This window comes from Condylostylus longicornis, unplaced genomic scaffold (genome assembly GCF_029603195.1).
Source record: "Condylostylus longicornis isolate FDR11 unplaced genomic scaffold, ASM2960319v2 ptg000001l, whole genome shotgun sequence".
Taxonomy (NCBI): domain Eukaryota; kingdom Metazoa; phylum Arthropoda; class Insecta; order Diptera; family Dolichopodidae; genus Condylostylus; species Condylostylus longicornis.
The window spans coordinates 7,360,761-7,375,549 of NW_026577970.1; the positions used below are offsets into that span (position 1 = coordinate 7,360,761).

The 14,789-nt window shown below is 24.5% G+C and overlaps 1 long non-coding RNA gene across 2 annotated transcripts in view; it reads right to left on the minus strand.

The window, feature by feature from the left end:
* Positions 1–14,499, minus strand: part of LOC129612314 (uncharacterized) — a 98,172-nt gene extending 83,673 nt beyond the window's left edge. For both annotated transcript variants that reach the window (XR_008697224.1, XR_008697223.1), the window contains exon 1: positions 14,338–14,499. This is a non-coding gene — a long non-coding RNA (uncharacterized LOC129612314). The remainder of the gene's footprint in view (positions 1–14,337) is intronic.
* Positions 14,500–14,789: the final 290 nt, after the last annotated feature.

Here is a 14,789-nt window from a genome sequence, read left to right on the forward strand (position 1 = left end):
AAATATTAATAACCTCAAATAATTGTAATATATGTACTTAAAAACTACGGCAGGCTCGTCCACCTACCTAGTTATCTGTATGACGCTATGAAAAGTGCCTGATTATCATGCACTAGCCCTATGCTCCTTCTAGGAGCGAATAAGGAAAAAAAAAATAAGTTTTCAATATAAGTATATGATATAATTTTCATTTAGGCACGTACTTTTCATTCAGTACTTAATCCTATTTTGGTTATAGTTCTCATATAGCAAATTTTAATTTCACTTAACAATATAGCAATTGCTTTTATTACTCAAATTATGCAGTATGAAATCAGCATTATTATACATTAAACATATTAATTCATCGATTTTGTTTGATAAGAATTGGTAGGTTTTTCTCCTACTTTTGCCATCAATAAAGTTCCATCAACGGTTACAAATCAAATTTTCATATAATTTTTAACAGATTACCTATATAATTTATGAGCAATGTTGGATGTATAATGGATATAAAATCCTAAATTTTATGTTAACCCTATATCTTTTCTGAGAACACTTTTTTTTTATATAATCTTCAGAATATCAGAACTTCATTTTTGGAAAATATTAAACTAAAATAATAGAGCGTATACGAAAATTAAAATTTCATATATTTCGGCTCTTATACTCGTAATAAAATACGAGTTAAAAAAAATTTTCTATAATCGTTATAATAGGCGTATAGGATATGGGAATTAGACTAAAGGAATATAAATGGCAAATTTTTGTTTACAGTTTAAATTCTGTAATATAGAGAGTAATGAGAGTACAAAGTGAAGGACACTGTGTTCTTATAGCCAAGTTCAATCAATAATATATTTGAATATATTTTTTAAGTTTGGAATTGAATTGAAAATACGTGGTATGGGTATAGGCAATAAGTAAATACCAACAAATATAAAACCACAACTCACTCAATAAAAATAAAAAAGTTAAAATCATAAAAAATACAACAAAAAGTAAACAAGAAATTCAAGTATTAAAAATAAAAAATAATATGAAAAAAAATAAAAAAAAATCAGAGAAAAACACAGAAAAAAAAAACAAAAACAAAAATGCGGTGAAATTTAAATTTTTCTTGTCTGGTTATTAAAAGTGATGAATTTTATTTTTTTTTTTCAGTGTTTATTGTGCTTTTTTCGTCTTTTTGTTTTTTTTTTAGAGTGAATGAGTGGTTTTTGAAGCATTTTTTTGTTTTCCTTTTCTTCTTTGCTGTTTTTTATTATTTTTTTTTTAGAAATTAAGTAGATATATTAAATTTAATTCTTGTAAAGTAAAGTAATAAAAATTGTGGTATTTATGGTCAGTAATATGGTCTGGTCACTAAAAATAAAACAACAAAATTCGCTATAAATAACCAACAAGAATGATTCTCAGAATATTTAATAAAATACAAGTGTTTTTTCTTCTTCTCTCGTTCCAAGAACGTTAGTATACAAGTGTTTTCTTCTTTTATTTTGAAATTTTTGAATTCCATTCCATGTAATGTAAGTTAACCATTTGAAATTTTAACATATACACAAATTATAGGTACACATATACATACATGCATACGTATATATAGTTGGTTATTCAAGTAAATGGAAAAATTGTTGTTTGTGATATTCATTAGTAGGTACAGATATTTATTGATTTACAAATAAAAGCAGTAAAGTTGTTTTATGATTTCAGATTGTTGGCTATTCGACTTCGAACTTTTCAAAATAAAAAAAAAATTTAACATGCATAAATATCGTAAAAATAAATTTATTTTTTTTTACTAATGAAGTGTTTACGTTGATTAATATAAGAGCTTTTAACACATTTTCAAAAAAAAAAGTAGTATGATAAAATACTATGTTACAGGGGTTATAAATGATATTACCATTTAAGAATAAATTTAATTTTAGCAAAAATGGTGTTGAAAATTGTAAATATAGAATCAAATTGCTATAAATATAAAAAAAAAAATTTACGGTATTAAATTTCTGCGATTAAAATTTAATAAATTAATTTTTACGATATTAGTAAATTATAAGACGATAAAAATGCAAAGTAAGAGGGTGAAACTAATTCTAAGAATATGCTTTATTAAAACATATTTATTTTCATTTAAAAATTAAAAACAGTACATACTTATTTAATATCTTTTGATTTATTACGACAAGAATCATTTGTATGAATTGGTTTGTGTCAGTGCTGTCGCTTAAACTAAACATTCATTTAATCTCCTTTTTAAATAAATTTAAAAAGGAGATTAAATAATATTGGTTAATGATAAATCAACAAAATATAATCGTAAAATTCGTAAATCCCTTAAAAGTATTATGCTACGTATTGCCGCTACCTTATCATTGACATACATATTTTGTGCTGTATGGCAAATAAATTGAATTGTCGCAAAAAAGACTGTTTGTAAATGCTATTAAAAAATCCTGTAAATTAAAGGTGAATACTTAAGTATAATAGTCACACATTTATTGATAATAGTTAGATCGTAAACATAAACCAATTTTAATGTGAGCATTTACGATAAATTGATGAAAATTTCAAGATACGGGTATGTGTATAAAATAATAAATCGAATATTATATCAAATTTTCAAGATCGTGACAATTAATTTTAGTTCGCAAAGTAAAATTTGAGCTTTATCTCAACCAATATTAGATTATTAAGTAAGTAGTTTTAAAAACAATAAGAGTCCGATACTTAATAAACAAAAATGCTGGACGCACGCCAAGGGTTCATTTACCCTTCTTTTTATTAAATGAAATAATTTTATATCAAACTTAAAATTGTCGCTATTTTCTTAAGTAAACTATCTTTAAGCAAATTTTTTGTGGTTCTTGGGAAAAAAAAAATTGCAAATTTAGAAAAGTAAAGAAAATAATTTGAAATTTTCAAATTATTCCAATACAATGAACTCTATGCTAAGAGTAACCTTATTAATATCATTGGTGAATATGTGGTCATTGTACTAGAGTTTACTTTCATGACCGTCAACTACACAATATTTTGTTTAATATTATTACAGTGACATTAGGCAAAATTAACATTAACAATGTACACTGTTAAGTTAAATAAGTCGCAAAATTCACTCTTTTAAGTATAAACTATTTTTTTTTGGGTTTGTACAAAATTTTTTCCAAAAAAAAAAAACATTATTTCCAAAATAAAAATAATTATTTATAACTTCCGTTGAATCATTAAAGTTAAAATAATTTTACTTAAGTGTATATATACGCGGTCTTTGAATCATTAATGATTCATCAAATTAATGATTGAAAATGCCTCATCATTTGATTTTAATATCCTCCCCAAAAAGTATTTTTTTTGATTAATGTATAATTACAAATTAATAATTACTTACTTAAATTAATAAATCATTTTCTGAATTTGTTCTAATATAAAATTGAGGTTTTCCTCTTTCGATTTTCATATAAAATCCTTTTCAACCAAGGTTGTATAATGAAGAACCACATAATTTTTAATGGAGAATACTTATTTGTATTTTCAAAATTTGTTAAAATTGGAAAATAATTCTTCAAATTTCTTTGTTAAAATTATTCAAAATTAGAATAGATTCCTAAACTTAGGGCAAAATCTTTAGAATAATTTCATAATATTAACTGTGATCAATCAAAATGATTTCAACTGACGTGGCATTTTAGAAACAAAATTCAAAAGCAGTTTCTTTTTTAGGTCAGCAGTTTGATGAAGTTGTATGAAATTGTTTTTATTTGAAACTAATTTGTCCAAAATAAGCTCCATTACTCAAATAAAAACGAGTTTCTTTTTCTGATTCAAGAACGGAAAGCATTTAAAAATCATATGTCACCGGCACACATAACTCAAACCACAAATAAAAAATGGCGAACAAAGATGATCTCTGCAATAAAACATGAAAGAGTACGCGGTACTTATTAACCTTAAATATAACATATATTTGTAGAAGAGAGCTGCCGACGACGGGGCAGCTCGAACAAACAAACAATAAAAAAACAAGTAAAAACGTTTCAGTCGGTATAAACCGATTGAATTATACCCTGCACCTTTCGTTATTGTGTAGCAATTACTTGAACCTCTAAAATCATTCTATAGAAACTTCACGGACATGTCTGACCTATAATTGGACATACGACTGCCAAGTTTCATGAATCTGACCTTATAATTTTTCCAAATATTTAAAATTAGCTTTTGGAGTTGTATGGTAAGTACCTGAACCTGCCAAGCAGTTCCACCAAACCTTCACAAATATATCTGATCTATAATCGGACAAACAACTGCCAAGTTTCATGAATCTGACTTTATTATTTTTCCAAATATTTAAAATAAGCTTTTAGACTTGTATGGGAGCTACTCGAACCTGTCAAGCAATTCCACCAAAACTTCAGAAATGTATTTGAGCCATAATTGGACACATGATTGCCAAGTTTCATGAATCTGACTTTATTATTTTTCCAAATATTTAAAATTAGCTTCTGGAGTTGTATGGCAGGTACCCGAACCTGTCAAGCGATTCCTCTAAAACTTCAGAAATATATTTGATCTATAATTGGACACATGACTGCCAAGTTTCATGAATCTGACTTTATTATTTTGCCGAATATAAAAAATTTGCTGTTGAAGTTGTATGGCAGCCACCCGAACCAGTGCAGCTATCCCATTATAATTTTTATAGCATGTGTAGAATATAATTGGACACATGTGTACAAAATTTTATATTTATACCTTTATTAGTTTTTAAAATATTTAAAATAAACTCTTTGAGTTGTATGGCAGCTACCCGAACCCGTTGTCCGAATTAGTCCAATAACAATAGGGCTCGTCCTTGGCACAAAAGAAAAAACTTGTGAAAGTTTGGTGTCGATTGCATTATTCGTTTTTGAGTTATCGTGCGATCGGACGGACGGACGGACGGACGGACGGACGGACGGACGGACGGACGGACGGACGGACGGACGGACGGACGGACGGACGGACAGACGGACATGTCTAAATCGACTCAGAATTTTACGCTGAGCAAGAATATATATATATGTCCATACCGCAGATGACTCCTTCAAGTAGTTACAAACTCCATACCAAAGTTAATATACCCTTCACGAAGTGCAGGGTATAAAAAGGTCAAAAATTAAAAATTTGAAAATTATGAAAACCTTTTAATTTTTATACTTAAATCAGTATCGTGCCATCATTCAAAAGAATAAATTTTGTAACGGGAAAATATACGAATTATTAGTTTTGTTCACAAAAATGTACAACTTTTTTAGTTTACCATGTACGAAGCTGTGGTGAATAATGTTAAACGAAATTTTTGTTTTTATTCACATTTTAAACTAAAAATAAATAAATCGTAAGAGAATTACGAAATTAGTAAGAAATCTAACATGCCCATATGACATCGTAAAGGTTTGACATATCTCATTGAAGAATATACTTAGCGGGATTGGTTTAATGACGAGAGACTTGTAATATCAAATATTTTAATATGTTTCTGACTCTACTAAGTATTTCAAAATTAAAAAATGTTAACAATCGAACGATAACTTTACAGAATCTTATAAAAACAAGACTTCCACTATCATACTATCGAATAAATATATTAACGGCCTTCCAATATTATGATTTACTTTGAACATTTTAATTATTTCCACCTCATATCTTTAAGATTTGATTTTATTATTGTGATTTTATGCAAGTAATTAATTTTTAACGTTCCCGTAATACATAAAATCTAAAATGTAGGTCAATTCTACTCACATAGCCTATAAAATATAATTGCGTAAAATAAATTAGAATTTAAATAACAAAAGGATTTAAAATTAAGATTTTCTAATTTTGGAATTTTTAAGTGCCAACTCCCATATTTTATTGATTTCATTTGAAATCCGGAATCTAATTTATTTATTTATTTTTATTTAAATATCTACTTATTTATTTTTTTCTCTTTATCGTATCTTCTATTATTATTTTTTGGTCCATAAAGCAGTAAGAGACAATATATAGTTAAATGGACACGCATAAATGAAAAAATGCACATACATACATAAAAATTAAGTTATAAATAAAATTAGAATTCTACGGCTAATATTTATTTTTTACATTTTGTATACAACATCAAACATTCTATACTTTACTGCGTGTATTGTGTAACGTTTCTGGTCAGAATAAGCAAAAAAATCGTACACGATAAGAATGTTGTTTTCTACAACCATAACTATAAATATTATTGTTTGTGCATATTTTACACAATATTTTAAGCAAAAATGGGTAGTAAAAAAATTTTATTACTATTTTATCTGAATGAGTTTCACATACAAATTAAAGAAGTAAGGTATTGCTTTCTTAACAAAATATTATATATGGGGTAACAGGTCAAACTTTTAAAAGAAAAGTGTTGCATAGTCTTAAAAGAATATTAAGATACGTAGTTTCAGGAAAATTTTAATCTAAACGAACGCCAATATGTTTGGGTTATTTAAATATCACAAATAGGGTAGAATTTGTATTTTTCAAACTAAATGAGATTATGGTGTGAAGCTGAGTGTGCACGAAATTAAAAATTAAAAAAAAAGGAGTGTTTAAATAAATCAAAAATCTAATGGGACAAACCACTTTATGAAGCTCATATGAAGTTCGTAATTCACATAGTTCAGTTGAACTTTAATTATATGCTTTTACAGCGCTCATCATCAAAATTGCTAGAACAATTAATAGAGTTCAACATCAAAACTGCTGGCATAATAAGTGAGGAAACGGATAAATAGTAAGATTATATCACAAGAACAATACTTGCCAAACACTTAAGTAATTGATAAAATATTATAGAAGAGTAATTGCCCATACTGAATTTTGCGAAAATGAGTAAAGCGACAACCAGAATGGAAACCAAAATTCAGTCATGCCTAAGTATATGCTGTTCACACTAAGAATCTTTTGTGTTTTTTTTTATTATTTATGTAATGTTTGCTAACTAACTAATTCTTTTTTCGTCGATTTACATTTTAGAAAAATTTTTTTTTCTAAAATGTTAATAAATGTCACGTCAAAAATCACAAATAAATCATAATTAATGCAACCCATAAAACACAAAAAATGTATAAAATTTATTTTTAAAATAAACACAAAATTCTACTATAATTCTATTCACAATATTTACATTTGTGTTTGTATGCAATATTTTAAACGACCCACCTACATACATTCATCTCTAAACATAACCATGAATGGTTGAAAAATATAAGTTAGTAAGTCAATGTAGTCACTCTTTAATAAGGGTAAAATTTTACTTTTTGTGAAATTCTATCACAAAGGACCTTAATATCTAAATACGAATACAAAATGTCAAATTTTTATTAAAACTTTTATATAAAAATATTATAAATAATTAGATGTTATGTAAGTGTGTACACCAAAATAAAATCATCAACAAAATTAATTAAAATTTTAAATAAAAAATGTTGGGATTTTTTTCATTTTCAAAAAATTCAATTTATTTGTCGTAAGTTTCTTACGACAGAGTTCCTTTCCTGATATAATTACAAAAATAATAATGCAGAATTTCATGAGACTTCTGACATATTATGTAAATACTTAAGTATATAAAAATCTCTTCACTTAATAATTCACTTATGGTTCTTACTAATTCCGTATATACGAGTATATATCTGTAAAAAAAATATCTCAATCGGGTTACTTCGGAATTACAAATATTAACAATCTCACTGCCACGCCACCTTAGTCAAAAAGGCCTGATACGTTACTGTGAGCAGCGGACACAAAGAAAATTATTAAAATGGCTCCCGCCGCCGCGACAACTTTTAGCATAAAAAACAAATTATAAGTATTATTTTAACAGGTTTCTAAAAATCAGAAAAATCTCATTCTAACTTAAAAATTTTTCTTAATTTATCTATATTGACCACCAGTCTCTCAAAAATAATAAAACTTTGTTCCAAGAGTAACTGACGAGGTCAGGTATTTTTGCCTAATAAAAACCTATTCACAAATAGCCGTGGCAGTAAAAATGGCAAAGTTTTTGTAAGTTTACAGTTTCTTTTGGGCCACTTCAGAAAATAATTTCAACTTGATGGTCCTATATAGATAATATTAGTTTTTATCTTACGTATGATTTCGAATTTAAATCTTAAAAGTATATTAAAATAAAATCCTAAAATTATTACAAAATATTTACAAAATAATAAAAATAGCTATTAAAATACTATGTACTTACTTATGATAATTAGGGAAAAACCAAAAAACCTAAAAATAATTCTTATTACCCCTCAATAATAATGAAATCAAACAAATCGTTGTTGTATGAAAAACTCAACAAACTCTTGAAAGTTGCGTGAACTTTTTTTTTTTTAAATGCAAAAATGCATCACATTTAAGATTTGTGAAAGGGTACAGTCTTACCGCAATAAATTTATATAAATTCGAATAGTTGGAAATGTAAATGCCAAGCTGCACTATCGAAAATAACAAAGAGGCATACTTATTCCAAATTGCTGTAAATTCAAATTCTTTACTTACAGACTAATCGTGTATGTCGATTTTTTTTTCATGTAAGTATTTTAAAGTTTGGCCCATAAAGCTTTTTAAAAGAGCCAATACTGATAATGAGTTGCCAGAAATGCTTTAAAAAAAAACTACTTATATTAACAGCCTGATCGTGTATCTCGCTTTTTCACTCACTTTTTATTCACTTTCAAATCAGAATTCTCAGTATTAGAAAATACTAGATATTTAATTTTTCAAATAAGATTACTTATTTTATCAATTGGATTTTTGCATTTTTTCTCAAATTATCGACTGAACTTCTCGCTTTCAAAAATAAAGTGAATACAAGACACACAACACGATACGTGAAAACGCAACACGAAATAATTCTTCTCACTCGAAAATTACGTTATGTAGATATACGATAGTTACTCACTTTCTTCTCACTTGTCGAGTAAAACAGCGAAATAGACGATTAGGCCCTAAAATTTTAGCATTGTATTTTGCGAAATTCCTCAAATTATTAAAATATTTTCGTTAAAAATATAATTTTAATAAAATTTGCCTAGCACTCTTACTAATTTATGATTTTATTAGCAATATGGGTTTGGCTATTTCGATTCTTTTTGCTATTATGAAAAAATTTTTTTTCAAACAATTGAGTTAAAGCATCTATGTATATATATATGTATGCATACAACTATTTTTACATCTACATGTACATATGTATAAATAATCTCGTTATGTAAACATAAAATATGATATTAAAATAATTATACGCCTCTAAATGACAATTATATTTAATTTTATTATATTTTTTTTTCTAATTTTTTTGCTTTTAATTAATTAACATTGATATGAACACTGCCTATATTTAGGAATTGATATTATATATACCTAACATGTATGGTATGATTTCATGCGTTTTATATATAGCAAAAGCATCGGAATATAGCTAAGCCATTACAGTAGGTATACGCGAATATTAAAAAAAAAAAACAAACTCACATTAATAAATAACCAAACATTTTTACATTTTTTTTTTCTAACAAATTTTTTTCTAAAGCGTTTGAACCTTAAAAAAAAATTAACTGAATATTTTATAATAGTTGTACCTATATATACATATGAATGATGTTATTTACTGTCATATTATGTACATAAGGCATGTTATGTAAACTGGGTGTTCGTTATGTACACAAGAAATGTTATACGAGTACCTTTACATAAAAGTCAAGAAAGTCCAAAACATTTTTATGTTCCTATATTGAGTCGAAAATTTCTTGTCCTCAAATATTTTCATGATAAATTTTAAAAGTAACGAATGGTTTTGAACAGAAGAGATAGTTTTATAGTCAATTAGATTGCTAGATTCGGCAATTAAAATGGATCATGTTATTAAGTTTAATATTTATATAGCACAAGCTAGTCGGCATTTTCAATACTCGTTGCGAATTGCTTGGAGTTATTAAAGAAACAAAAAAATCAGCGCATACCTATATCAAATATTTTGTTCAACGACACTCTTCAATCTTCAACAATACAATCTAAATGTCACAAGTCACAACAATACAATTTCAGGAATGCCACAAGTTTCAATGTTATTTCACATAAAAAATTATGTTTTTTAAAAATAAAAATTTAAAAATTAAATTTTTTTTTAAATTTTGAAATCAAGAAGACTCCGTAATTTTTTCCGAGTCTATGTCTAAAAAGTATTTTTTTGTATGGCAGACCTTACTCCGGCATTTTAAAATCAATGGTCTTAAATTATTATATAACAGTTTATCTCCCATATAAACGAAACTGGTATACTCGAAAAAGCAAAAAATTAACCCGAGTATTCCTTCAAATCTATTGAGTCTATGCAAAAGTTCTACCTAAATTGTAAATGAGGTTTATTCAGAAATTTAAACATTCAAATATTTTTTGCACTTAGAAAACGAACACCCTGTCTATCTTATACTATATATATAAATAAGTATGCCTATGTGACTGTATTCAACTTTTTTTTTTATATTTTGTTACTATTTTCAACATTTTTTTCTCAATTTTTAAATAATAAAGAAAACCCGAATTTATTATTACTATTTTTTTTCTCTTACTTATATTTTATATACCTTAAATATATATACATATATATATATTATATAATATATAGTATATGTTGTAAATAATTGACTTTTTTTTCTGTTTTCTTGTTTTTATTTTATATTATAATGAAAAGTAAGTAGTTTAGCGGGCGCGATATTGACGACGTCAACATGAATATGTTGCTTTGGTTGTGTATATACAACAACAAAAATCTTGCTATAAAAAAAAAAGAGAGAAAAGCGCTCCAACCAACAAAAAAATAAGCAAATTAAAAAAAAAACGTATGTGAATTTTTTTTTATATTCCTAAACAGAACGGTAACCATAATATAACAACTTTATCGTCATATAAAAACAAATATATACATACATATATAAAAATTATTTATATATAAATAGAAGTACATACATACGTATATTGTGTATGTTACTATTTTTATACTCTCATAGTATATGGCAGTGTGTAATACAAGTATATTAATAAAAAAAAAATAAAATCAGTTAATAGAAATTAAAAACAAAAAAAAAAAAGCAACATATAAACATTTTTTAACTTATATCTTTGCTAACTATTTTAAATTTTCACATATTAAACTCAATAATATAAAATGCCTCATATGAATATATTACTAAATATGTGCATATAGCTTTGTTGAAGCAAACATATTTTTTTTATTTAATATGAAAAAATTAACAACACTAGAATCTCGATTTATTTTGCTTATTCAAAATTTAGTTTATATTTAAAAATCTATTGAATATTTGAATTGGAAAGAGTTTTAAAATATATTTTTACATAATTGTAAGCAATTTTAATAGTTCCAAAGCAAATCGCATTCCACAAAAAGAGACGCCTTAGGGAAGCGAATTTTGTAGGGAGAGTATTCAAATAGAGCTGGAATATGACAACTGACATATGCAAGAAAAGGAAATACCAAGGAAAGAATAAAAACGTTCTTCTGAATATAAAGAAAATCAAATAGGCTAAATAATCCAAATAATGAAAAAACTTTAATGACAAATTAATAATAACATGCTTCACTTGACGGCGTATTGAAGTGGACTACCTAAATTAACACGGTACTATTGTCAAAATTTATATTGGTAGGTATAAAATATTGGTATAAATTAGAAATTGACGCAACCACATTTGAATACAATTTGAATTCAAAGTTCTAATTATAAACAGGCGATAATTGAACTAAAAACTTGTCGTACTGCGTTAAATTATTTACAGTACTACAAACAGTACAATATGAGAGAGGAGCAATTAGTTCTATAATTTTCTAATATCTGAAAATACGAAAATTGAAGATCCAATTCAAATAATATAAATATTATACAACACAACAGGAATTCTATAACACATATTAGAGGATTGTAGCTGAGAAATCGTCATTGAACCCTTATAATACAAACATTCACTTTTATTTTACAAAATTACAAATTTTAATTTCAAATTTCAAAATGAAATTTTCATCATTTAAAATTAATCGCGAAAAAATTAATTCAAAAAAAAATTCTAATTGTAAAAATTACTTTTTCCTTGCATTTTTAACAAAAACAATCTCATACTTAAAATTATTAAAAAAATTAAATTTAAAATAAAATTTAAGAGCTTTTTAAAATTTCTTAAATTAATTGCTCAATTACTTTTAATAATAACCCTAAAATTAAGTAATTATTGAATTTATTGTACATGCCTGCTTCTAGTCTTTCCATCCAATTATAAAACCACAAATTTTAATAAAGATAATTTTTGATAAACAATATCAAATATGTTAATAGACTATAAGACCAAATCAGCTAATAATAAAATTCTATTTTACAAAAATTTATTAAAGTAATTTTAAAATAATATTAAAAATTTTCATAATCAACTCATAAATTTTTAAATTAAAATTAATTCCCAATGAACATCCTACTTATCGCACAATTAATAACAGCCTGGTGATCACGGAATATTAGTAACAAAACGGCACAATTTTGCTAATTGTAGTGGATCTACTGTAACAGGCACGTTAACCGCCTAACCAGCACTCCTATGTCTTGTTAAAAATATTAAAAATATTATTTTCCAATGTTTTAAGAAATTAGATTTTTAACTAATAAATAAGTTATACAAATTATTCCGTCAAAATAATTAAAACTTATAATTCTAAATTTTTCTAGACGGAAATATTTTTTTTCAAGTTAATTAAGACCTAACAATAAAAAAATATTGCTAAATAATAATTTACTCTTACTATAAAGTAAGAATCTTTTGATGAAATTCTAACCAGTTACTAGTGTGATTTGCATTACACCTTTCAATTAAGTAATATTTTCCATTTAAAATTTACCTAAATAAAAATTTTTTTATTAATATTTTTTCATATAATATTCACGATATTAATTATCGGCATTTAAATAAGATTACCGTATTTTTTATAACATTTAATAATAAACACAAATTATATTATTATAAAACAAACTCTATTTCTAAAAATTCCAAAATCACTTGAACACAATAAAATTTAAAATTTTTAACATAATTACTAGATAGACCTTTAAATAGCACTTTATGACATAAAAATTAATTATTATTCCACATAATTTTTAATTTTTTACTTTCTAAATTTCATTTCAGTAAACCTACACATAAATTTATAATTTAATATATATATATATATATTTCAATTTTTATAGTATAATATTAAACACACAGAAACGTTAAAACAAAAATTTTAATTATTTAAATCAAAAATATTAAGTAATAAATTTTAAACAATAATTCTTATTAAATAACTCTTATATCCCGAAATTATCCTATATATATCAAATTTTTCAACTGTTAAAATAAATTCACCAAATTATTGAAATAAACATTTTTAATTATTTAAATTAACAATAACGTATATCAAAAAAAAATATTAAATAAATATTGTATTCGAATTAAAAAATAAAACTCTTATACAAATATCGTAAAATATACCATTTTACGAAATTAAAGAATATTTTAATCGAGATTTCAGTGTTTAATTTATGTACAAAATAATTTTATACACAACATATAAATTTTTATATAATATATTCATGTATAACTATTATATCGTTTAATATATAAATATAGATATACAGGTATGGTAGGTACTAATATTTATATCCACCATCCACGTTAAAATATTGAATAAGAGTTTAGGTTAATAAACGTAAACTCTACTTTTTTTTTTTGCTTATTTTTTTTTATTTGCTTGATTTTTTCTCTTCTACTTTTTATTTCTTATTTTTTCATCAACCAATTTTTTATTTTTTCTTTCTTACTGTTATTCTCTTTTTATATTTTTTTTTCTAATAAAAACTTGTATTTTAGGCTGATTTTGTTATACGTACGTATATTTATTAATATATTTGTACTTTTAATATAAAATTTTTTATTAATTTTCTTGTTTTCATATTTATTATTATTATTTTTATTAATATTTTATTCTTATTTTTCATAATTTCTAATTTTAATACTTTCTTTAATGAATTTTCACTTTGTAAGTAATTGAAAATTATTTTATGCCTATTAATGCTTCATTTTTTAAATATATATGCAAGTTAACTGTAAATTAATTTCACATACACAAAATAATTTTATAACTATTAATACCTAATTATTTTCTGAAAACTTAGGCTCCACTTATAATATGAAATTTATTTAATAGATTTAAAATATAATTGGTAATTTTAAAAAAACAAAAAACCCAAAACTTACAAAAAAATATTTTCTTTTTTCAAATTATTTCAGTAAATTTACTCAATATTATTTATTTATAATAATAAAATAATATTTTACATTATTTTTTATTTTAAATTTAAGTATTATTTGAGATTTTGTTTTCTGTTTTACTCTGCTCTTATAAAACACAACGTTAATATTAATATTTTATTTTTTTACAAAACAAAAAGAAAAAATAATAAAAATATAATAATAATATTATTCGAAATAGACCCGCACGTTATAATATTCTTCCGTATAACAAATTTTTACAGACGTTTTCGAACAAAAGTTAAACGGTGACTGAATAAAAGAGTAAAAAAATAATAATAATACAAATACAGAAAAAAAAAAACAAATATGTTGAAATAAAAAATTATATAAAATGTAATATACAAACATTCAAACATATATGAAATATGTATATGTGTATGTATTATAAAAATACA